Raw genomic sequence first — 23,969 nt, 5'->3', positions numbered from 1 at the left:
CACGGGTGGTTAGCGATGGGAGTCAAAGAATGCACTCAAAGCGGATACCTGTACCTTCAGAGTACTTGGCCTCAAATTATTTTCATGACCTGCTTGCAGAAAATCTAAAACCTTACACATAGGTGGAGGATTTAAAGGATTGACCGGATCTTTTGCAAACTTTTGGAAGGTGTTCCAGATTCTGAGATAAATGGACGATGTGATGTCCTTTCTGCAGGATAGTAAGGTGGAAACTACCTTCTTGGAGAGTCCTCTACTTTCTAGGATTTCCCCCTCAAGAGCCATGCTGTTAAGTGTAACTGCCTCACATTCGGATGGTTGACCGGTCCTTGGGACAGAAGGTCTTGCCTCTCCGGGAGAATCCAGGGGTCTGTCAAGGATAGCTTCCTTAACCAAGTGAACCAGGTTCTTCTGGGCCAGAATGGAGCAATTAAGATCACTGTCGTTCTTTCTTGTCTCAACTTCTGTAGGAATCTTGGAAGAAGTCTTAACGGAGGAAAGGCGTAGAGGAGCTGGTTCGGCCAGTGAAGGGAGAAGGCATCTATCCCTGTTGGTGAATCTCTCGCGCTGAGGGAAAAGAAAAGATGACACTTTCTGTTTTCTCTGGTAGCAAATAAGTCCAGATGAGGGCGACCCCAAAGTTGAATTATTTGATCGAAGACCATTTGATTCAAACACCATTCCCCCTGGTCTAGTGTATTTCTGCTTAAGAAATCTGCCACCTTGTTTTCTGTACCTTTTAGATGTACTGCCATAAGGGACGGGACAGAGGGAACTATAAGGGAAAATATATCCGTTGTTAACTGCATAAGATTTTCTGATCTGGTTCCTCCTTGCTTGTTTAAGTAGGAGACAACTGTGGCGTTGTCCGAAAAAACTTTTATAGCTTTTCCCTGAAGTAGAGGAAGAAATTCTTTTAAGGCGTGAAAAACCGCTCTCAGTTCCCTCATGTTTTGGGAGTCTAGACTCTGCTCTCTTCCCCAAACACCTTGCCTTAAGTACCCTAGGCAACAGGCCCCCCAACCGGAAGGACTTGCGTCAGTGGTAAGGGTAACAAAATTTTGTTGGATCCAAGGGAGTCCCTGGGACAGGTTTACAGGATTCAGCCACCAGCGAAGAGACTGGATCACTTGGGGGGTGAGTGTGAGGGGTGTGTCTAATGGGCGTAGGGTACCCTGCCATTCCTTCAGAATTTGCCACTGTAGGGGTCTGGAGTGAAGATGGCTCCACCTGACCGCTGGTATAGTGGAAGTCATTCTGCCCAAGACCGCCATTGCTTGTCTGATAGTGGGGTTTTTTGTAGATATCAGGGACTGAACCTGTTGTATTAATCTCTGAATCTTGTCTTGGGGTAGGATACAAAGTAGTTTCTTTGAGTCCAGCATCATTCCTAAGAAGACACGAACTTGGGAAGGTATTAGATGTGATTTTTCCCAGTTTATTTGCCAGCCGAGGTCTTCTAGGATCTGCACTACTTTTTTGAGGTGTATTTCGAGAAGGGATTCTGACTCTGCTACCACCAGGAGATCGTCTAGGTAAGGAATCACTAGAATGTCTCTCTCTCTTATATGAGCCATGACTTCTGCCATGACTTTCGTGAAAAGCCTTGGAGCTTGAGAAATCCCAAAGGGAAGGGCTGTATATTGTAGGTGCTGAATGTGACTTCCTATGGAGACAGCGACTCTGAGGAATTTTTGACAGTCTGCCTGAATAGGGATGTGATAGTACGCATCTCATATCTATTGTAGCCATGAAACAGCCCCCGAAAAGATGTTTTAAAACTGATTGGATGGATTCCATTCTGAATTTTTTGTAGGAGAGAAACTGATTTAGATCTTTCAGATTTATGATTGTTCTGAATGTTCCATCCGGTTTGGGAACCAGAAAAAGGGAAGAGTAGAACCCCCTGCCTCTCTCCGCCTCCGGCACCGGAATCAGAACATTTTTTTGAAGTAAGGATGCAATCTCCTGTTGTAAAGCTAGATTTTTCCCTGAATTCCCTAGAAAATTTGTAATTTTGAATCTGTCTGGTGGGTGAGAGACAAACTCTAGACAAAACCCTTCTCTTATCACGCTTAAAATCCAGGGGCTTGAGGAGATTTTCTCCCAAGCGTAAGGGAAGAGAGAAAGTCTGCCACCCACGGGAGAGAAACCGTCATTGCTGTGATGGTTTAGAGGTTGAGGAGGATTGGGAACTAAAGAGGATTTAGTTCTTACTTTTCCTATTCTTGTTGTCTGCTCTGAAGTCTTTCCTCTGGCCCCTAAAAAAATCTTTCTTGTTTTTGCGAAAAAACCGTTGTTTTCTCAGGGGTCTGGAGACAGGGAATCCTTTTTTATTGTCCGAAGCTTTATCCAAAAGGTCGTCCAAGACGGACCCAAAAAGATAATCGCCCTGACAAGGAATTGCACAAAGCTTATTTTTTGATCCAGTGTCTCCTGACCATCCTTTTAGCCAAATAGCCCGTCTGGCTGAATTAGAAAGAGCAGCTGACCTAGCATTTAATTTTAGAGCATCTGCCGAGGCATCAGAAATAAAGTCTACTGCTTTAAGTAGAGTGGGAAAAACGGATAACAATTGATCTCTCGGGGTTTTATTCTGAATGTGGGATTCTAATTCTTCCAGCCATAATTTCAGAGACCTAGCAGTGGATGTGGCGGCAATATTTGGTTTGAACGCTTGAGCTGAGGTCTCCCAAACTTTTTTAAGGTAAACCTCTGCTCGTTTATCCATAGGGTCTTTAAGAGTACCCAGGTCCTCAAACGGTAGAGCTGATTTTTTTGAGATTTTTGCAACCGGTGCATCCAACTTAGGAGGCCTGTCCCATTTTACTGAGTCTGCCTCATCAAAAGGATATTTCCTTTTCACATTTTTAGGGACAAAATTTTTTTTATCGGGTCTTTCCCATTCCTTCTGTATTAAGAATTTTATATTCTCGTTTACGGGAAAAACTCTAGATTTTTTCTGCCCGAGGTCACCAAACATGATATCCTGAACGGATTTTGGGTCTTTAGATTCGTCTAGCTTCATGGTCGCACGAATCGCTTTCAATAAAGCTTCCGTATCATCTGGGGAAAAAAGTGGCCTGCCCGTGGATTCTTCATCCTGGGAGGAGTCTGGGCTATCTAGGATTTCTCCTGTATCACTATCTTCTAAGGGATCCGAGTCAGATTTATTAGCTGTGCCTGATCTGGTTCCAAGGGAGCTTGAGGCTACAGAGGGGAAGCTCTTTTTGAAATCTTTCAAAGAATCCGAGACCTCTGTCTTCACCATCTCCCTAATACTCTGCAAAAGGGATGGGGACTCCTCCTCCACTAGTTTCTCAATGCAACGTTGACATAATTTTTTCGCCCAAGAGGGGGCAAGTTTCTTTTTACAGACGGCACATTCCTTCCCTCTGGTTTTTGAAATTGCCTTCCTAGGGCCCTCTTTTATAGTCTAAAAAGCAAGAAGGAAAAGAGGGAAAGGAGATTTAGCCTGACTACAAACAACAAGTGATGGGGAATGATCCCCCTTACCCCACCAGGAGTACCGGTCTGCTCTCATGACCCTCCTGCTGATCGGCGCGTTGGGCACTCTCCTCCTCCATACTGCTGTGGGGTAGAGTAACTCCCAGGATCCAAAAAATCCGGCTTCCAATAAGGCTGGCTGGGCTGCTGCTGACCGTGCGCCTCCTTTGGGTTCGATTCCCTCGGTCGGGTCCTGCTGAAACCATCTGCGGCCATAAGTAGGAGAAGCACTTCCTACTTCCGGAACGCACGCTACATGCGTTCCAAATACCGGAAGTCTCGACGCCGAGACCGGATCTCGCTTGGATCGCGAGATTTTCTCTCCCCAGAGAAGGATGGTGAGGAGGCCCCGGCCCGCCTGAACACTGTCAGGAGGGACCGGCGTGTCGGGCGCACCTCTCAGTGCGGCCGGGACTGCAGAGTGGCGGCAGCGCGGCGAAAGCCAGACCCCAGCAGCAGCACCAGACTCCGGTCGGCGGCTCCTAGAGGAGACTTACGCCGGAACAGGTAACCCCCCTTCGAAATAGTTCTCCGGGGCCCTGCAGCCTAACCTTCTTGTTTTCTCCACGAACCGTCCCTGTCTAGGACAGGAAACAGGAACTGGTGGTCTTGGGGCCATGCTCCTCCTTATGAGCTCTCCACGAAAGTTCCTGTTTCCTGTCCTGGATGGAGGCGGTCTCTCAAGGGTGCTGTCATGGGCGTAAGGGAAAAAATCACGTTTCAGTGTCTCCAATTTCTATAAGCCATATTTTTGTATTATTTTGGCAATCGTCTTGTGTAGGGACTCATTTTTTGCAGGAGGAGTTTAAGTTTTCATTGTTACCATTTTTGGGTATATATGATTTTTTGATAATTCAGTATTACATTTTTTGTGGCAAGATGACCAAAAAATTGTTGTTTTGGCAGAGTTTTTATTTATTAAATTTTTTAAGGCATTCACCTGACCGGGGGGGGGATAATGTGTTTTTTTTTTTATAGAGCCGGTTGTTACAGACGCGGTAATACCTAATATGTCTGTTTTTCTTTATTTTTTTTCTATTTTTTACAATTGTATATGTCTTTCTCATGGGAAAGGGGATTTTTTGCTTTTTGGCTTTTTTTTTTACTTTTTATTTTTGTCCCACTGTGGGACTTTAACTTTTGGGGGTCTGATACCCTAGACTGGGTCTCATAGTCTTCCGGGCCGGGAGGCTCTGGGGCCTGTGTAAGACATCAGGCTGCCTTTCCAGCCATCGGGTCCCAGTCACCGCAGCGTGAAATCCGCAAACCCGAAACATGGCGCTGTCAGCGTTGACCGAGGCATAGAGGGGGTTAATACACCAGCATCGGAGTATTCACAGATACTGGAGTATACAGCAGCGTCTTGGCTGTCAGTGAAAGCTGGGTCCGTGCCACTGATCAGAAGGATGCAGATACTGCACCTGCCCGGTCACCGGGACGTAGCTGTATGGCACGTTATGTCACGCTGCGAAGTACATGTACGCCGCTGGTCGAGAAGGGGTTAAAATATCATTTTTCTTAGCAATGCAGCCATATACGGACATGTATGCTGGTCAGTGACCCAAAATCATTTAACCCTTTAAATCACACTCCTGCCCACTTTGATGCCGTGTGCCCGTCATTTCTGTGGTCATACCGCGTTCAGCCGATTTCCCCTCAAGACCGCTCAGTGCAATTTATTTTATTACTGGGAAAAGTTCTCATAATTCATTAACAAAACACAAAAAATACAAATTATGATAATAGGAAACTAATGAATAAAGAAACCTTCAGCCGCGTCCATCGCACAGTACAGAAATAATTCCGCCATATAGCACATAGAGAACGGCTGCAGTGCAGTATAAGGCGGGGTTCTGGTCAGCTGCGGATTTACTTTGCGGATTTCTGTGCGGTAAATCTGCAGCGTTGTACAGAACCAGCAAAGGGAATGAGCTTTTAGTAATTCTCAGTCACACGTCGGGCGGTCACTTCCACAACCCCATAAAGGAGGACATTGTACCAGGGACAGTGGCACACAGAGGTCGCGCTATATTTTTTCCGGAAGAGTAAAAATACTCCTCTGACCATTTTTGAGGAGTATTTTTAGCCGAGGAGGAGTACGTAATTTGCGGTAATTCATATATATAATACACAGGCCTAAATAATGTTAAGATGTTGCTATTTCGGCAAGGAAACCATTACCAGTCTCCTCAATAAGGTCTTCCATGCAGAAATAGCTAATTTTTTACATTTACCTCTCAGAAGACTGAATCCCTACCTTTCTTGAAGCACCAAATCTGTCACGTAGAGAACGGCGCGGTAGACCGTGCAAAACTCAATGCAATAAGAATTCAACAGGGACGTCTGGTGGTTGTGGCCGGGAGCAGTGGCTGGCGGTCTGGGACGTCTGGTGGTTGTGGCCGGGAGCAGTGGCTGGCGGTCTGGGACGTCTGTTGGTTGTGGCCGGGAGCAGTGGCTGGCGGTCTGGGACGTCTGTTGGTTGTGGCCGGGAGCAGTGGCTGGCGGTCTGGAACGTCTGGTGGTTGTGGCCGGGAGCAGTGGCTGGCGGTCTGGGACGAATGCACAGGAGTCAGTTATAGGACAGTCTTATACACGGTATATTGGACTATTGCACAGTATAGTGCACTTGGCGTCTCTGTACTTTACATCTATGAGCACTGTGGCTTTCACTATAAGGTCTGAAGCACACGACTGTATCCATTTTGCGGTACGCAAATCACGGATGCGGTCCGTGTTCAATCCGCATTTTCTTGCGGACCCAGAACAGGAGATGCTCTATCTTTTGCAGCATGGAGATGTGGATAGCACACGGATGTCCATATTTTGTGGATCTGCGATTTGCAGACCTCAAAATGGATACAGTCGTGTACATGAGACCTAATGGAGGCAAAATGGCGGCCCCTATATCTGGGACAATCTATTGCCTATTTGCCAACCCTCCTTGGTTTTTCTGGAGTCTCCCTAAAAATGTAAGCCCTCTTAGATCCCAGCGGGACATATATAACATTGCACCGATCACAAATTGTGCCGTCTAATTATGAGAAATTCATTTCATGTGCTCACCAATCCTAAGTCTTCCACTGGTCACATTCACTTCATGTTCTGGACGGTCGGGCTGCGGGTCACTTTCTCCATGTGCTCACAGCGTCCTCTCCAGTGAAGAACGTGCGCCCAAACTCAAAGCCCACCCCAACACATCAGCCCCCCCAGTCTCCATGTCAACATGCGTTGCGCCCGACTGGCCTAGCACGGACCCGATCATTTTATCCATCCGACCAGGGCAAGCATGCCCAGGCATATAGTGCCCTGGGGGGAGTCTGTTGGTATCTAGTTGCTATGGAGTTTGGCCGCACATTCTTCACTGGAGAGGACGCCGTCAGCACATGGAGGGAGTGACCCGCAGCCCAAGACCGCTGACCCCGCCAGGCGCCACCCGATGAGAATCTCGCACCGCTGCAGGACTCTTTCTCCTCACTTCAGAGCGGAGTGCAGAATGGTCCGGCTGCCCGCTCAATCCGACCAATAACAAAGCTCCATGCTGTAAGGAGCTTTGTTATTGGTCATTTCAGGCACAGGCAGCATCGCATAATACTTCAAGGTGTATCGGTGCACCTTAGACTTTTTTTAAGGAGTAAAATCGCCTGAAGACGCGTCTATGACGCTTGTACAGGCGTTATTGCGACCTCTGGTGGCACATAATACTTCAATACTACAGCATGCCCGATACTACAGGGTGGGCCATTTATATGGATACACCTTAATAAAATGGGAATGGTTGGTGATATTAACTTCCTGTTTGTGGCACATTAGTATATGTGAGGGGGGAAACTTTTCAAGTTGGGTGGTGACCATGGCGGCCATTTTGAAGTCGGCCATTTTGAATCCAACTTTTGTTTTTTTAATAGGGAGAGGGTCATGTGACACATCAAACTTATTGGGAATTTCACACGAAAAACAATGGTGTGCTTGGTTTTAACGTAACTTTATTCTTTCATGAGTTATTTACAAGTTTCTCTTTGTTTACAGCCATTGACATGTTGCCGAGGTTAACACGTGAGGAGCGGATAGAAATTGTGTTGATGTCTGGTGAACGCAGTAACCGGGTCATTGCAGCAGATTTCAATGCAAGACACCCTACGAAACCACCCATCTCCCATGCTACAGTTAGCAAACTGCTTGCTAAGTTTAGTGAAACTGGTTCAGTGTTGGATTTGCCAAAATGTGGGCGCATGAAATCTGTCTGTAATGAAGACACATCAGTGGCTGTCCTAGCTTCATTCAGCAAGAGCCCACAGCGTAGCACTCGCCGCATGTCACTGGAGAGTGGCATTAGTCGAACATCCCTTCGGCGGATATTAGCTACTCACAAATGGCACCCTTACAAACTCCAGCTACTGCAGCATCTCAACGAGGATGACCCAGATCAGCGCACTAAATTTGCAGAATGGGCAAAACAAAAATTGGAACAGGACCCTCAGTTTACGCAGAAGATTTTGTTCAGTGATGAGGCAAACTTTTATGTGAATGGTGAAGTTAACAAACAAAACCACCGCTATTGGTCTGACACTAACCCACATTGGATAGATCCCTCCAAGACTGTTTGATGGTATGGTGTGGTATATGGGGTACAAAGATAGTGGGGCCATTCTTCATCAATGGAAACCTCAAGGCCACTGGATATGCGAAATTGCTACATGATGATGTGTTTCCCTCTTTATGCACTGAAGCTGGCACGTTCCCCGAGTTTTTCCAGCAAGATGGTGCACCACCACATTATGGGTGTCAGGTCCGAGCATTCCTAGATAAACAGTTTCCTGGAAAGTGGATTGGTCGTCGTGGGCCAGTTGAATGGCCCCCAAGGTCTCCCGATCTGACCCCCTTAGACTTTTATCTTCGGGGTCATCTGAAGGCAATTGTCTATGCTGTGAAGATACGAGATGTGCAGCACCTGAAACTACGGATACTGGAAGCCTGTGCTAGCATTTCTCCTGCGGTGTTACTATCAGTGTGTGAAGAGTGGGAGGAGAGGGTTGCATTGACAATCCAACACAATGGGCAGCACATTGAACACATTTTATAAGTGGTCAGAAACTTGTAAATAACTCATGAAAGAATAAAGTTACGTTAAAACCAAGCACACCATTGTTTTTCGTGTGAAATTCCCAATAAGTTTGATGTTCACATGACCCTCTTCCTATTGAAAAAACAAATGTTGGATTCAAAATGGCTGCCATGGTCACCACTCATCTTGAAAAGTTTCCCCCCTCACATATACTAATGTGCCACAAACAGGAAGTTAATATCACAAACCATTCCCATTTTATTAAGGTGTATCCATATAAATGGCCCACCCTGTACAATACATACTTGTAGCAGTAATTACACTATGCCACCACTCCACAGGAGACAACGTGCGGTGTACTGACGAGGAAGCGGCGCTCACACTGGAGCATCGTCTCCTCTTCCAACCGCTGATAGTCGGGGCTGCCGGGTATCAGATCCCGCTGATCAGATACTGATGACCGATCCTGACAACCGGTTATCAATATAAACGGCCGACAACACCTATAACTGCCTCTGGGGAACGGAAAAACCCCACCAAAAACTGACATGCTTAGGGTACTTTCACACTAGCGTTTTTCTTTTCTGGCACTGAGTTCCGTCCTAGGGGCTCAATACCGCAAAAAAACTGATCAGTTTTATCCTAATGCCTTCTGAATGGAGAGCAATCCGTTCAGGATGCATCAGTTCAGTCCCTCTTACGTTTTTTTGGCCGAAGAAAATAGCGCAGCATGCTGCAGTTTTCTCTCTGGCCAAAAATACTGAACACTTGCCGGAATGCCGGATCCGGCCTCAAGTGTTCCGACAAAACGGATCCGGCAAAAAGTACTCTAAGAATTTATAAATTTGCAAGGCAGGTCAAATTTCAGCATAGAGAAAAAAAGGCCTAAGGCCCCTTTCACACGGGCGAGTATTCCGCGCGGATGGGATGCGTGAGGTAAACGCATTGCACCCGCACTGAATACTGACCTATCTATGGGGCTGTTCACATGAGCGGTGATTTTCACGCATCACTTGTGCGTTGCGTGAAAATCGCAGCATGCTCTATATTCTGCGTTTTTCACGCAACGCAGGCCTCATAGAAGTGAATGGGGTTGCGTGAAAATCGCAAGCATCCGCAAGCAAGTGCGGATGCGGTGCGATTTTCACGCACGGTTGCTTGGAGACGATCGGGATGGAGACCCGATCATTATTATTTTCCCTTATAACATGGTTATAAGGGAAAATAATAGCATTCTGAATACAGAATGCATAGTAAAACAGCGCTGGAGGGGTTAAAAAAAAATAATAAAAATTGAACTCACCTTAGTCTACTTGTATGCGTAGCCGGCATCTCCTTCTGTCTCCTTTGTTGAATAGTACCTATGGTGAGCAATCATTATAGGTCAAGGACCTTTAATGACGTCATTATGGTCATCACATGGTACGTCACATGATCTTTTACCATGGTGAATCACCATGGTAAAAGATCATGTGACGTACCATGTGATGACCGGAGTGACGTCATCAAAGGTCCTTGACCTATAATGAATGCTCACCAGAGGTCCTGTTCAGTAAAGGAGAGAGAGAGGAGATGCCGGGCTACGCGATCAAGTAGACTAAGGTGAGTTAAATTTTTTTATATTTTTTTTTAACCCCTCCAGCGCTATTTTACTATGCATTCTGTATTCAGAATGCTATTATTTTCCCTTATTATCATGTTATAAGGGAAAATAATACAATCTACAGAACATCGATCCCAAGCCCGAACTTCTGTGAAGAAGTTCGGGTTTGGGTACCAAACATGACAGATTTTTCTCACGTGAGTGCAAAACGCATTACAATGTTTTGCACTCGCACGGAAAAATCGCGGATGTTCCCGCAACGCACCCGCACATTTTCCCGCAACGACCGTGTGAAACCTAAAACGGACAAGAATAGGACATGTTATATTTTTTTTGCGGGGCTACGGAACAGACATACGAATGCGGATAGCACATGGTGTGCTGTCTGCATTTTTTGCAGACCCATTGAAATGAATGGGTCTGCATCCTATCCGCAAAAAAACAAAACGGAACGGACAAGGAAACAAACAACGTTCGTGTGCATGTAGCCTAAGGCCTCATGCACACTACCGTTTTTTTTTTTAAGGTCCGCAAAAACGGGGTCCGTAGGTCCGTGCTCCGTTTTTTCTTCCGTGGTTCTTCCTTGATTTTTGGAGGATCCACGGACATGAAGAAAAAGTCGTTTTGGCGTCCGCCTGGCCGTGCGGAGCCAAACGGATCCGTCCCCCATTGACTTTCAATGTAAAGTCAGGAGTCCCTATTAATATACATGGAACCAGTGTAGAGGAGAAAATAGACAGCGGCACTTACCCGTGTGTTGAAATAGCGGCAGCTTTTATTTCCAAAATAGCATGTGGCAGGGGGAGGACAATTCTGAAGCACGCATTGAACAGCGGCGGGCGTTTCGCGCTACATGCGCTTCCTCAGGCTGTGCGTCAATGCGTGCTTGCGCATCGCTCCTTTTAATTGCTAGGGCAGGCCGTTGTCATGGAAATTGACAAGCCAGGCTGCGTCTACATGAAAAGGGTGACTCAAAAATATATAAAAACAATATACATGTAACAATCATAGGTTGTAAGTGGTGTGCACAATGCGTACGCATGTTTATAAGCTTAATACTAAAGGAAGGGACTGAGATCATTACTATCATTTAATCCGAGTTCCCCCAGGGCTTGTGTACGTAAGATCCATCTCACAAGTTTGTGAGAGACAAACAGGACTATGAATCTGGCTGTATTTTCAATTGGAACACTGGCAGAAAGTTTAAAAAACAACAAAAGAAAAAAATCATACCGCTGTCAGAATAATGATTATTGGACGACGGATTCTGACTCCAGTATCTCAGATGATCCTAGTCAAGCACCAGCTGATGCTGTAAGGGAGTCGTGTGACCCTTTAGGAAAAAGACTAGAAAGGGACAGAGGAAGACCAACAAGAAGAAAAGGGGTCAGGAAGTCGGAAAGGGAGAAGAAACAGGTGTCCTGGAGGAAATAGAGACTTCCCTATCACCTGATGACAACTTGGTGATCAACCTAACTGACCGTCTGCTGCCACCTGGTTGCATGAAGGTTCTGAGCAAAGGACTTGGTTATGGTCTAACTGAGCAATTTCGCTATTTTCTCAAAATAGCGATAGTGCAATCTGGGGGAAAACCCCAACCTAACTGAGCAATTTGACCCTGTCACCTTTGAAGTGGACTTATTTAAAAGCTACTCGTAAGCTACACTTACATAAGCTGTTTAGAGATATTCCACAGAAGGTAGCCACCACTCAGGGGGAGTCACTACTTTGCCCTGACCCCGCAGCTTTTCAAGTATCCACGAAATTCAATAAAGAAGAACTAGCCTGTCTTGAATTTCTCACTGGAATGGATGTTACTGAGGAGTCCTCTTCTGACACCTCTGTGGATCCATTTAGAGGTGGAGTCAGATCCACTTTTTGCCCGCCGGTAGTAGCATTGATATATTTCAACATCAAGTAATGAGAGACATCCGAGCAGTGATTTATTCCACTGCTCAACCGAATATTAATCCAGATGAGCAAAAAGCCCTACATTGGCTCTGCTCCCAGGATGACATAGTTGTGAAACCGGCGGACAAGGGGGGCAATGTGGTTCTCATGTCCAGGGAATACTATTTAAGTGAAGCCCTTAGACAACTAGGGGACACTCGCGTGTACGAGAGGATACGGGGGGACCCTTTGCCTAGTACCCAACAGTTGCTGAAGTCCCTTGTTAGCAGATATGTGGAGGCTGGTTTCCTCCCTAGGAATACGTTGGACAAACTTGTCCCATCGTCCCCAACTAGACCATCTTGGTACTTTCTTCCTAAGGTCCACAAGTCACTGAGCCACCCCCCGGGATGTCCCATCGTCGCGGGGATTGGCTCAGTGACTGAGCCTCTGTCTAAATATGTAGACTGGCTCTTGAGACCAGCACTCACAAGTGCCCCAGCATATCTCAGGGACACTAATGATTTTTTATTGGCCCTTAGGGAATTGCATTGGCAAAAGGGTTACCAATTGGTGTCCCTCAATGTGGAAAGCCTCTACACCCGCATCCCTCATGATGCGGGTGTAGAGGCGGTCCCTGACATTGTGGCGAACTTGGGTAAAAGCCGGTTATACTGTGACTTTATTGGTGAGGCACTTGAGTTTATCTTAACCAATAATGTGTTTCAGTTTGGGAACGAGTGGTTTAGGCAAAGGATGGGTACAGCCATGGGGACCCCCGTCTCCGGCACATTAGCTAATATGTACCTTGCCAGACTAGAGGACAGGTATATTTATTCCACTACAAATCCATTTCTCCCTAAGTTAAAGACGTATCTGCGCTTTGTGGATGAGGTGTTCATAGTCTGGGAGGGTACAGAAAAGGAGGTCAGCGAGTTTGTTAATTTTCTCAATAAAAATGACATGGGAATGACTTTCACCCTCAATTTTGGAGGTACTAGGTTGGAATTCCTCAATGTGGCTGTCCTGGTGGAAGGCGACGAGTTGGTCACGGAGGGCTTTCGTAAGCCCACGGCGACCAACTCCTTGCTCCACCACGATAGCTTCCATCCACAGAGTGTCAAAAAAGCCGTACCTTACGGACAATTTATTAGATTGAGGCGTATTAACAGCAAAGACAGTGGGTACCATAGACAGGCTCATGACCTGAAACAGCGATTATTGAAGAGAGGCTACCCTGAAGAACCACTTAATAAAGACATGAAGAGAGTAGAAGAAAATTTCTCACAGGATAGTCTTTTGAAGAGCGGTAGCCATAGAGGGAACCAGAGCAAGACAGACGGAGAATACAAATGTGATCGCACTCTATATCCAGCATTCTGCCCTGCCTCCATGCTGGATGAGACATTGGTGTACATTTTGGCCAAAGAGTAATAAGCCACTCACCGCGTCAAGGTTGCCTCCATTTGAGTGGTCCCTAACACTAGTTCCTACCTGTTCATGGGCCATGACAGCCACACAAGACAGACACTAAGGGCATCGGATTTGCATTCTCCTTTAAGTATAGCCCTATGGCTGAGCGGATCCGCTCAGTTATATTTAAAAATTGGGATGTTTTGAGGAGAGATGCAACTCTGAATGAGCTCACAGGACAGAAACCATTGATCTCTTTCAGAAGGAGCCACACTGTTAAAGATAAACTCGTCAGGAGCAGGTTTCAACCTGACAAGAGAAAGAATTGGCTCAAAAGTAACCTACCAAAAGGCAACTATAGGTGCGGCAGTTGTTCACTGTGCCCTTATAATTCCCAGAAAAAGTGTAATGAATTCACTGGGATCCAGCACAAAGTTAATACCTTCATCAACTGCCGGAGCACATATGTGGTATATATACTACTGTGCACCTGTGGGCGTTTTTACATTGGGAAGACCATCAGGTGTCTTTTTGAACGAGTCAGGGAGCATTTTAACTCCATCAAGACAGGGAAAGGATGCCCAAGATTGATAGACCATGTGAGAGAAGCCCACGGTGGTGATGTAAGCTGTATTTCCTTCTCTGGTTTAGAGACTGTGTCCACTCCTTCGCCTCCTCCTGCAGAGAGAAGCTAGATGGATGTTACGTACACAAGCCCTGGGGGAACTCGGATTAAATGATAGTAATGATCTCAGTCCCTTCCTTCAGTATTAAGCTTATAAACATGCGTACGCATTGTGCACACCACTTACAACCTATGATTGTTACATGTATATTGTTTTTATATATTTTTGAGTCATCCTTTTCATGTAGACGCAGCCTGGCTTGTCCATTTCCATGACAACGGCCTGCCCTAGCAATTAAAAGGAGCGATGCGCAAGCACGCATTGACGCACAGCCTGAGGAAGCGCATGTAGCGCGAAACGGCCGCCGCAATTTAATGCGTGCTTCAGAATTGTCCGCCCCCTGCCACATGCTATTTTGGAAATAAAAGCTGCCGCTATTTAAACACACGGGTGAGTGCCGCTGTCTATTTTCTCCTCTACACTGGTTCCATGTGCACCTTACCTGCCACGTCCAGCTGAGCACCTCCGATCGTGTGTGCCCTCCCCAGCCGCGTACACCGCATTGATCATCAGTGCTAATTGCCAGTGTGGTTGTGCCGCCCCCTACCTCATTTGTTTGGATTTCCCTATTAATATACCATCAGATCGGAGTTTTCTCCAATCTGATGGTATATTTTAACTAGAAGCGTCCCCATCACCATGGGAACGCCTATATGTTAGAATATACCATCGGATTTGAGTTAGATCAACAAAACTCAGATCCGACAGTATATTCTAACACAGAGGCGTTCCCATAGTGATGGGGATGCTTCAAGTTAGAATATCCTACGAACTGTGTACATGACTGCAATCTCTTACAGGGGGCTGTGATCAGCACAATTAACCCCTCAGGTGCCGCACCTGAGGGGTTAATTGTGCGTATCATAGCCCCCTGTAAGAGATCAGGTGCTGCCAGGCAGGAGGGGGCAGACACCCCTCCCCTGTATTTAACTCATTGGTGGCCAGTGCGGCCCCCCTCCCTCCCCTGTATTTAACTCATTGGTGGCCAGTGCGGCCCCCCTCCCTCCCCAGTATTATATTCATTGGTGGCCAGTGCGGCCTACCCTCTCCCCCCCCCCCTAATTAAAATTACCTTCCCCCATCATTGGTGGCCAGTGCGGCCTCACCTCTTCTCCCCTCCCTAACTAAAATCACCCCCCATCATTGGTGGCCAGTGCGGTCTCACCTCTTCTCCCCTCCCTAACTAAAATCACCCCCCCCCATCATTGGTGGCCAGTGCGGCCTCCCCTCTCCCCCCCCCCCTAATTAAAATCACCTTCCCCAATCATTGGTGGCAGCGGAGAGTTCCGATCGGAGTCCCAGTTTAATCGCTGGGGCTCCGATCGGTAACCATGGCAACCAGGACGCTACTGTCACAACCAGACAGCTGAGAAGCTCTGACAGGAGCCGTCCAGATCCTCCTCCTTGAGTTTCTTTGTTTTGGTTTCTCTTCCTCACCTCTTTAGGCTATCTCAGCTGTCAGGCAGTCAGACTCATTACCTCCCTTTAAATTCCTCCCCATAAGGCAGTAGGGTGCGGCTGATACAACTTCCTGGAGTGTGTGTGCATGCTGTTCCTTGTTCCCAGCTCCCAGCTCCCAGTCCTCTGTCCACTGTCGTCTGCAAGATAAGTTCTGTTTATGTATTTATGATTTTCTGTTTTCTGGATCCAGGTGACCCTGACTCCCTCCGTGTCTGTGTAGGGAGCCGGTGGTCGTGTCCCCTCACTATTGTAGGGCCTTCAGGTCTAAGATAGCCGAGGTTCGTGGATATGCGGCCATCCACCTTTGGGGTGGTCGCATAGGCTGAGCAATAAGGGAGAGCGGCAGGTCGATTGCAGGGGTCTCCCTTTTGTTCCTTAGTTGTGGATCCAGTAAGTCATTGTTTGTATTGTATTATCTTGTTTCCTGTGCACCATCCGTGACATTATCAGCCGCCAAAACCGTCTCAAGCATGGATCCGGTTACACTTTTGGCTGAACGCTTTCAGGGTCTTGCTTTGGAGGTAGCTGACCTCCGTAAGACTTTTTCTCAGTTTCAAGTGACCGGTTCAGCTTGCGTTCATGGAGTTTGTGCTGAGCCTAAGATTTCGCTCCCGGATACGTTTTCCGGGGGTAGTGAGAATTCTGTACGTTTTAGAGAGGCTTGCAAACTCCATTTTCGCCTTCTTCCCCATTCTTCTGGTGATGAAGAACGAAGAGTGGGTATCATTATATCGCTACTCAGGGGTAAAGCTCAGTCCTGGGCCTTTTCGCTGCCGGAGGGGGCACCGCCCCTCCGTTCAGTGGATGAATTCTTTTTAGCCCTGGGTCAGATATATGATGATCCGGATCGTATTGCTCTGGCTGAGTCTAAACTACGTCTGTTATGCCAGGGTAAACAATCCGCAGAGATTTACTGCTCAGAATTTCGGAGATGGGCAGCAGATACGGGTTGGAATGATGCTGCACTCCGAAGTCAATTTTGCTATGGTCTTTCAGAGGGATTGAGAGATGCATTTGCTTTTCATGAAAGACCTACCTCCTTGAATTCTGCTATGTCTCAGGCTGTTCGTATGGACAGGCGTCTTAGAGAGAGACGAGAGATCTCTCCTTCCTGTCCTACTCAGTCCCGGGACAGTGCAGCGGTCTCATTCTGTGCGCAGGGGTCTCAGTCGCTGTCACCCCCTTCTGAGCAGGAGCCCATGCAGCTGGGGTTGATTGCCTCTGACAATAGAAGATTCAGCCCGCAGGGGAGGGTTTGCTTTTGTTTTGGAGGTATAAATCATCTGGCAAATGTTTGTCCCTCAAGGAGATTCAGGCAGTTTTCTGGGAGTAATAAAGAGACAAAAAGGAAGAAATCTTTTAAGAATGTTCCGTCTGTTACTATTGGCAGGGTTGAGGCGGAAATTGAAGGTTTTCCTTTTGCTTGTAGTTCCCGTTTTGTCCTGCCTGCTAGGGTGGCGCTAGAGAGCAAGAGCATTTTTTGTGAGATTTTTGTGGATAGTGGAGCAGCTGTCAACCTCATTGATAATCAATTTGCAATAACTCATGGTTTCCAGGTATGCACTTTGGGAAGAGATATTCCTGTTTTTGCTATTGATTCAGCTCCACTTTCTCAGAGATCATTAAAGGGCATAGTTCACAATATCCGTTTAATTGTGAATGATGCTCATGTTGAGGATGTGTCATGTTTCGTCCTTAGCGGTTTGCCTACTCCTCTAGTGTTGGGGCTACCCTGGCTCACTAAACATAACCCCACCATTGATTGGAAAGCGAGGCAAATAAATGGTTGGAGTAACTTTTGCAGAGAGAATTGCCTCATAACATCTATTTCTGAGGTTTCTACTAAAACTGTACCACCTTTCCTCTCTGAATTTTTGGATGTTCAGGGTTTACCTCCGCACAGGGAGTATGATTGCCCTATTAATCTCATCCCAGGCGCCAAGCTGCCTAAATCTCGTTTATACAATCTTTCCCAACCTGAGAGGGTCGCTATGCGGGCTTATATCTCTGAGAGTCTGAGAAAAGGACACATACGACCCTCGAAGTCACCTGTTGCCGCTGTTTTTTTCTTTGTTAAGAAAAAAGATGGTTCTTTAAGACCTTGTCTGGATTTCAGGGAGCTGAACAGTATCACTATTCGTGATCCTTATCCACTTCCTCTGATCCCGGACTTGTTTAACCAGGTTGTTGGGGCTAAAGTCTTTTCCAAATTAGACCTAAGAGGGGCATACAACCTGGTTAGGGTCAGAGAAGGAGACGAATGGAAGACGGCTTTCAATACCCCTGAGGGCCATTTTGAGAATTTAGTTATGCCTTTTGGTTTGATGAATGCCCCAGCCGTTTTTCAGCATTTCGTAAACAGCATTTTTTATCATTTGATGGGAAAATTTGTATTAGTGTATTTGGATGACATTTTGATTTTTTCTCCTGATTTCAAGACTCATAAGGAACACTTATGTCAGGTCTTACTCATCCTGCGGGAGAATAAATTATACGCGAAACTGGAAAAATGTGTGTTTGCGGTTCCAGAGATCCAATTTCTGGGGTTTCTTGTCTCCGCTTCTGGTTTTCGCATGGACCCCGAGAAGGTTCGCGCTGTGCTTGAGTGGGAGCTTCCTGAGAATCAGAAGGCGCTGATGCGTTTTTTGGGCTTTGCTAATTATTACAGGAAATTTATTTTGAATTATTCCTCTGTTGTTAAACCACTCACTGATATGACCAGAAAGGGGGTAGATTTTTCTTCCTGGTCGGTAGAGGCGCGTAAGGCCTTTTCTAATATCAAGGAGAGTTTTGCTTCCGCTCCCATCCTAGTACAACCTGATGTTTCGTTACCCTTCATAGTTGAGGTTGATGCTTCTGAGGTTGGGGTGGGTGCGGTCTTGTCTCAGGGTTCCTCTCCTGCCAAATGGCAACCGTGTGCCTTTTTCTCAAAGAAGCTCTCCTCCGCAGAGAGAAATTATGATGTGGGAGATAGGGAATTGTTGGCCATCAAGTTGGCTTTTGAAGAATGGCGCCATTGGCTAGAGGGAGCCAGACACCCTATTACCGTGTTTACTGACCATAAAAATCTGGCCTACTTGGAGTCAGCCAAGCGTCTGAACCCGAGACAGGCCAGATGGTCTTTGTTCTTTTCAAGGTTTAATTTTGTTGTTACGTTCCGCCCTGGGGTTAAGAATGTGAAGGCAGATGCCCTATCACGTTGTTTCCCGGGAGGTGGGAATTTTGAAGACCCGGGTCCCATTTTGGCTGAAGGTGTGGTGGTCTCTGCTCTTTTTCCTGAATTGGAGGCAGAGGTGCAGGCAGCCCAGTCAGAAGCTCCTGATCTTTGTCCTCCTGGGAGGTTGTTTGTGCCTCTCGTTTTGAGACACAAGATTTTTAAAGAACACCACGATACGGTCCTTGCTGGGCACCCGGGGACAAGAGCCACACTGGATCTCATTGCTCGGAGATTCTGGTGGCCTGCGCTTCGTAAGTCGGTTGAGGGTTTTGTGGCAGCTTGCGAGACTTGCGCTCGTGCCAAGGTCCCTCATTCACGGCCATCAGGTCCTCTCCTTCCTTTGCCCATTCCTTCCCGTCCTTGGACACATCTGTCCATGGACTTCATAACGGACTTGCCTCGTTCCTCGGGGAAGTCTGTGATTCTGGTGGTGGTGGACCGTTTTAGCAAAATGGTGCATTTTATCCCTTTTCCTGGTTTGCCCAATGCTAAGACGCTGGCGCAGGCATTTGTTGACCACATTGTCAAATTGCATGGGATTCCTTCAGACATAGTCTCTGATAGGGGCACGCAGTTTGTTTCCAGATTCTGGAAGGCCTTCTGTTCTCGCTTAGGGGTTCGCTTGTCATTCTCTTCTGCTTTCCATCCGCAGTCGAATGGTCAGACAGAGCGTGTCAATCAGAATCTGGAGACATATCTGCGCTGTTTTGTGGCGGAGAATCAGGAGGATTGGTGTTCTTTTTTGTCCCTTGCTGAGTTTGCTTTAAATAACCGTCGTCAGGAGTCCTCTGATAAGTCACCATTTTTTGGTGCATATGGGTTTCATCCGCAGTTTGGGACTTTCTCTGGAGAAGGCTCTTCTGGTTTGCCTGATGAGGACAGATTCTCCTCGTCTTTGTCATCTATTTGGCAAAAGATTCAGGATAATCTAAAGAACATGAGTGAGAGATATAAGCGTGTGGCGGATAAGAGACGTGTGCCTGGTCCGGACCTGAATGTTGGTGATTTGGTGTGGCTGTCTACCAAGAATATCAAATTGAAGGTTCCCTCCTGGAAGTTGGGTCCTAGGTTTATTGGGCCTTACAAGATCCTGTCTGTCATCAATCCTGTTGCCTACCGTCTTGATCTTCCTCAGACTTGGAAGATCCATAATGTTTTCCATAAGTCCTTATTGAAACCTTATGTTCAACCTATTGTACCCTCGCCTTTGCCTCCTCCTCCGATTATTGTTGATGGAAATCTTGAATTTCAGGTCTCTAGGATTGTGGATTCTCGTCTTGTCCGCGGTTCCCTCCAGTACCTCGTTCATTGGGAGGGTTATGGTCCTGAGGAGAGGATGTGGCTCCCAGTGACGGACATTAAGGCCTCTCGTCTCATCAGGGCTTTCCATAGGTCCCATCCTGAGAAGGTGGGCCCTGAGTGTCCGGAGTCCACTCCTAGAGGGAGGGGTACTGTCACAACCAGACAGCTGAGAAGCTCTGACAGGAGCCGTCCAGATCCTCCTCCTTGAGTTTCTTTGTTTTGGTTTCTCTTCCTCACCTCTTTAGGCTATCTCAGCTGTCAGGCAGTCAGACTCATTACCTCCCTTTAAATTCCTCCCCATAAGGCAGTAGGGTGCGGCTGATACAACTTCCTGGAGTGTGTGTGCATGCTGTTCCTTGTTCCCAGCTCCCTGTCCTCTGTCCACTGTCGTCTGCAAGATAAGTTCTGTTTATGTATTTATGATTTTCTGTTTTCTGGATCCAGGTGACCCTGACTCCCTCCGTGTCTGTGTAGGGAGCCGGTGGCCGTGTCCCCTCACTATTGTAGGGCCTTCAGGTCTAAGATAGCCGAGGTTCGTGGATATGCGGCCATCCACCTTTGGGGTGGTCGCATAGGCTGAGCAATAAGGGAGAGCGGCAGGTCGATTGCAGGGGTCTCCCTTTTGTTCCTTAGTTGTGGATCCAGTAAGTCATTGTTTGTATTGTATTATCTTGTTTCCTGTGCACCATCCGTGACAGCTACTGCAGTCCTGGTTGCCATGGTTACTTAGCAATTTTTAGAAGCATTATACTTACCTGCGATGTCTGTGACCGGCCGGGCGCTCCTCCTACTGGTAAGTGAAAGGTCTGTGCGGCGCATTGCTTAGAGCACAGACCTGTCACTTACCAAAAAAATTGCTAAGTAACCATGGCAACCAGGACTGCAGCAGCGTCCTGGTTGCCATGGTTACTGATCAGAGCCCCAGCGATTAAACTGGGACTCCGATCGGAACTCTCCGCTGCCACCAATGATGGGGGGGTGATTTTAATTAGAGGGGGGGAGGGGAGGCCGCACTGGCCACCAATGATGGGAGGGGGGGATTTTAATTAGAGGGGGGAGGGGAGGCTGCACTGGCCACCAATGATGGGGGGGCGATTTTAATTAGGGGAAGGGGGAGAGGGGAGTCCGCACTGGCCACCAATGATGGGGGAAGGTGATTTTAATTGGGGGGGGGGGGAGAGGGTAGGCCGCACTGGCCACCAATGAGCTAAATACAGGGGAGGGGGGTCTGCCCCCTCCTGCCTGGCAGCACCTGATCTCTTACAGGGGGCTATGATACGCACAATTAACCCCTCAGGTGCGGTAAGAGATCGGGTGCTGCCAGGCAGCAGGGGGCAGTCATGTACACAGTTCGTAGGATATTCTAACTTGAAGCGTCCCCATCACTATGGGAACGCCTCTGTGTTAGAATATACTGTCGGATATGAGTTTTCACGAAGTAAAAACTCAGCTCTGAAAAAGCTTTTATGCAGATGGATCTGCGGATCCATCTGTGTGAAAGTAGTCTACGGCCACGGATCACGGACGCGGATGCCAATCTTGCGTGCATCCGTGTTTTTTCACGGACCCATTGACTTTAATGGGGCCGTGAACCGTTGTCCGTCAAAAAAATAGGACAGGTCATATTTTTTTGACGGACAGGAAACACGGATCACGGTCGCAGATGAACAACGGTGCATTTTCCGAGTTTTCAACGGACCCATTGAAAGTCAATAGGTCCGCAGAAAATCACGGAAAACGGAACAACGGCCACAGATGCACACAACGGTCGTGTGCATGAGGCCTAAAATAGATGAGATCGGTCTAATCTCATTCACTGCTGGTTCTGGATTACACTCAGGCTGGGCTTCTCCACATGGAAAACCGTATAGAATCAGCTGTGGATTACACACGGAAAACCGGAGCGCGAGCGAAATACAGGATAGTTTGGGTTTCTGCAAAAGCTTTGATTATGTCCTCCATGTATATACAGAAGATGTACAACCAGCTGTACATATAGAATTATATACCGGGGATACCCAGGTTATACCAGCATAGTATATACTATAATACACAGGAAGATGACTATGTATACACCTGTACATATAGATTACACTCAGATAGACCCAGGTTATACCAGCATAGTATATACTATAATACACAGGAAGATGACTATGTATACACCTGTACATATAGATTACACTCAGATAGACCCAGGTTATACCAGCATAGTCTATACTATAATACACAGGAGGATGACTATGTAAATACCTGTACATATAGATTACACTCAGATAGACCCAGGTTATACCAGCATAGTCTATACTATAATACACAGGAGGATGACTATGTATATACCTGTACATATAGATTACACTCAGATAGACCCAGGTTATACCAGCATAGTCTATACTATAATACACAGGAGGATGACTATGTATATACCTGTACATATAGATTACACTCAGATAGACCCAGGTTATACCAGCATAGTATATACTATAATACACAGGAGGATGACTATATATACACCTGTACATATAGATTACACTCAGATAGACCCAGGTTATACCAGCATAGTCTATACTATAATACACAGGAGGATGACTATGTATATACCTGTACATATAGATTACACTCAGATAGACCCAGGTTATATCAGCATAGTATATACTATAATACACAGGAGGATGACTATGTATATACCTGTACATATAGGTTACACTCAGATAGACCCGGGTTATACCAGCATAGTATATACTATAATACACAGGAGGATGACTATGTATATACCTGTACATATAGATTACACTCAGATAGACTCAGGTTATACCAGCATAGTATATACTATAATACACAGGAGGATGACTATGTATATACCTGTACATATAGATTACACTCAGATAGACCCAGGTTATACCATCATAGTATATACTATAATACACAGGAAGATGACTATGTATACACCTGTACATATAGATTACACTCAGATAGACCCAGGTTATACCAGCATAGTATATACTATAATACACAGGGAGATGACTATGTATACACCTGTACATATAGATTACACTCAGATAGACCCAGGTTATACCAGCATAGTCTATACTATAATACACAGGAGGATGACTATGTATATACCTGTACATATAGATTACACTCAGATATACCCAGGTTATACCAGCATAGTCTATACTATAATACACAGGAGGATGACTATGTATATACCTGTACATATAGATTACACTCAGATAGACCCAGGTTATACCAGCATAGTATATACTATAATACACAGGAGGATGACTATGTATATACCTGTACATATAGATTACACTCAGATAGACCCAGGTTATACCAGCACAGTATATACTATAATACACAGGAGGATGACTATGTATACACCTGTACATATAGATTACACTCAGATAGACCCAGGTTATACCAGCACAGTATATACTATAATACACAGGAGGATGACTATGTATACACCTGTACATATAGATTACACTCAGATAGACCCAGGTGCTGCTCCTGTCACTTAGTCAGTCCCTGGGCTAGCCTAGTGCCTAGTGGGCTGAGTGCTGGCGGAGGCTGACTGTGCCTGGCCGAGGGAGCTGGCGGTGAAGGGGTTAATGCCCCAGTAATCCTGACAGACAATGGCGGTGACTACACACCTACCTGCCCTGCTGGACACAACATGTACCCACCTAGAATGTATGGGCTTCTGGGAGAATGGAGCCCCGCCCCCAAGTTGTTCTAGAAACTAATGTTCTCCACAAAACCTCCCTGACTGTAAACCTGTCCCTAATCCTGACCCGCACAGGAGACCGCACAGAACACGGAGAGGAC

The 23,969-nt window shown here is 46.5% G+C and overlaps 2 protein-coding genes across 2 annotated transcripts in view; one reads left to right on the top strand and one right to left on the bottom strand.

The window, feature by feature from the left end:
- The window catches only part of LOC120999331 (gastrula zinc finger protein XlCGF26.1-like), a 1,147,325-nt gene that overhangs the window by 983,136 nt on the left and 140,220 nt on the right, over positions 1 to 23,969 (top strand). The window lies entirely within an intron of this gene.
- The window catches only part of LOC120999553 (gastrula zinc finger protein XlCGF66.1-like), a 31,619-nt gene that overhangs the window by 7,570 nt on the left and 80 nt on the right, over positions 1 to 23,969 (bottom strand). The gene's annotated exons all lie outside the window — the stretch shown is intronic.

The sequence above is a fragment of the Bufo bufo genome, chromosome 4 (assembly GCF_905171765.1).
Source record: "Bufo bufo chromosome 4, aBufBuf1.1, whole genome shotgun sequence".
Classification (NCBI taxonomy): domain Eukaryota; kingdom Metazoa; phylum Chordata; class Amphibia; order Anura; family Bufonidae; genus Bufo; species Bufo bufo.
The sequence above is the reverse complement of the archived record's forward strand: the minus strand, read 5'-3'. Positions and strand labels throughout refer to the sequence as shown.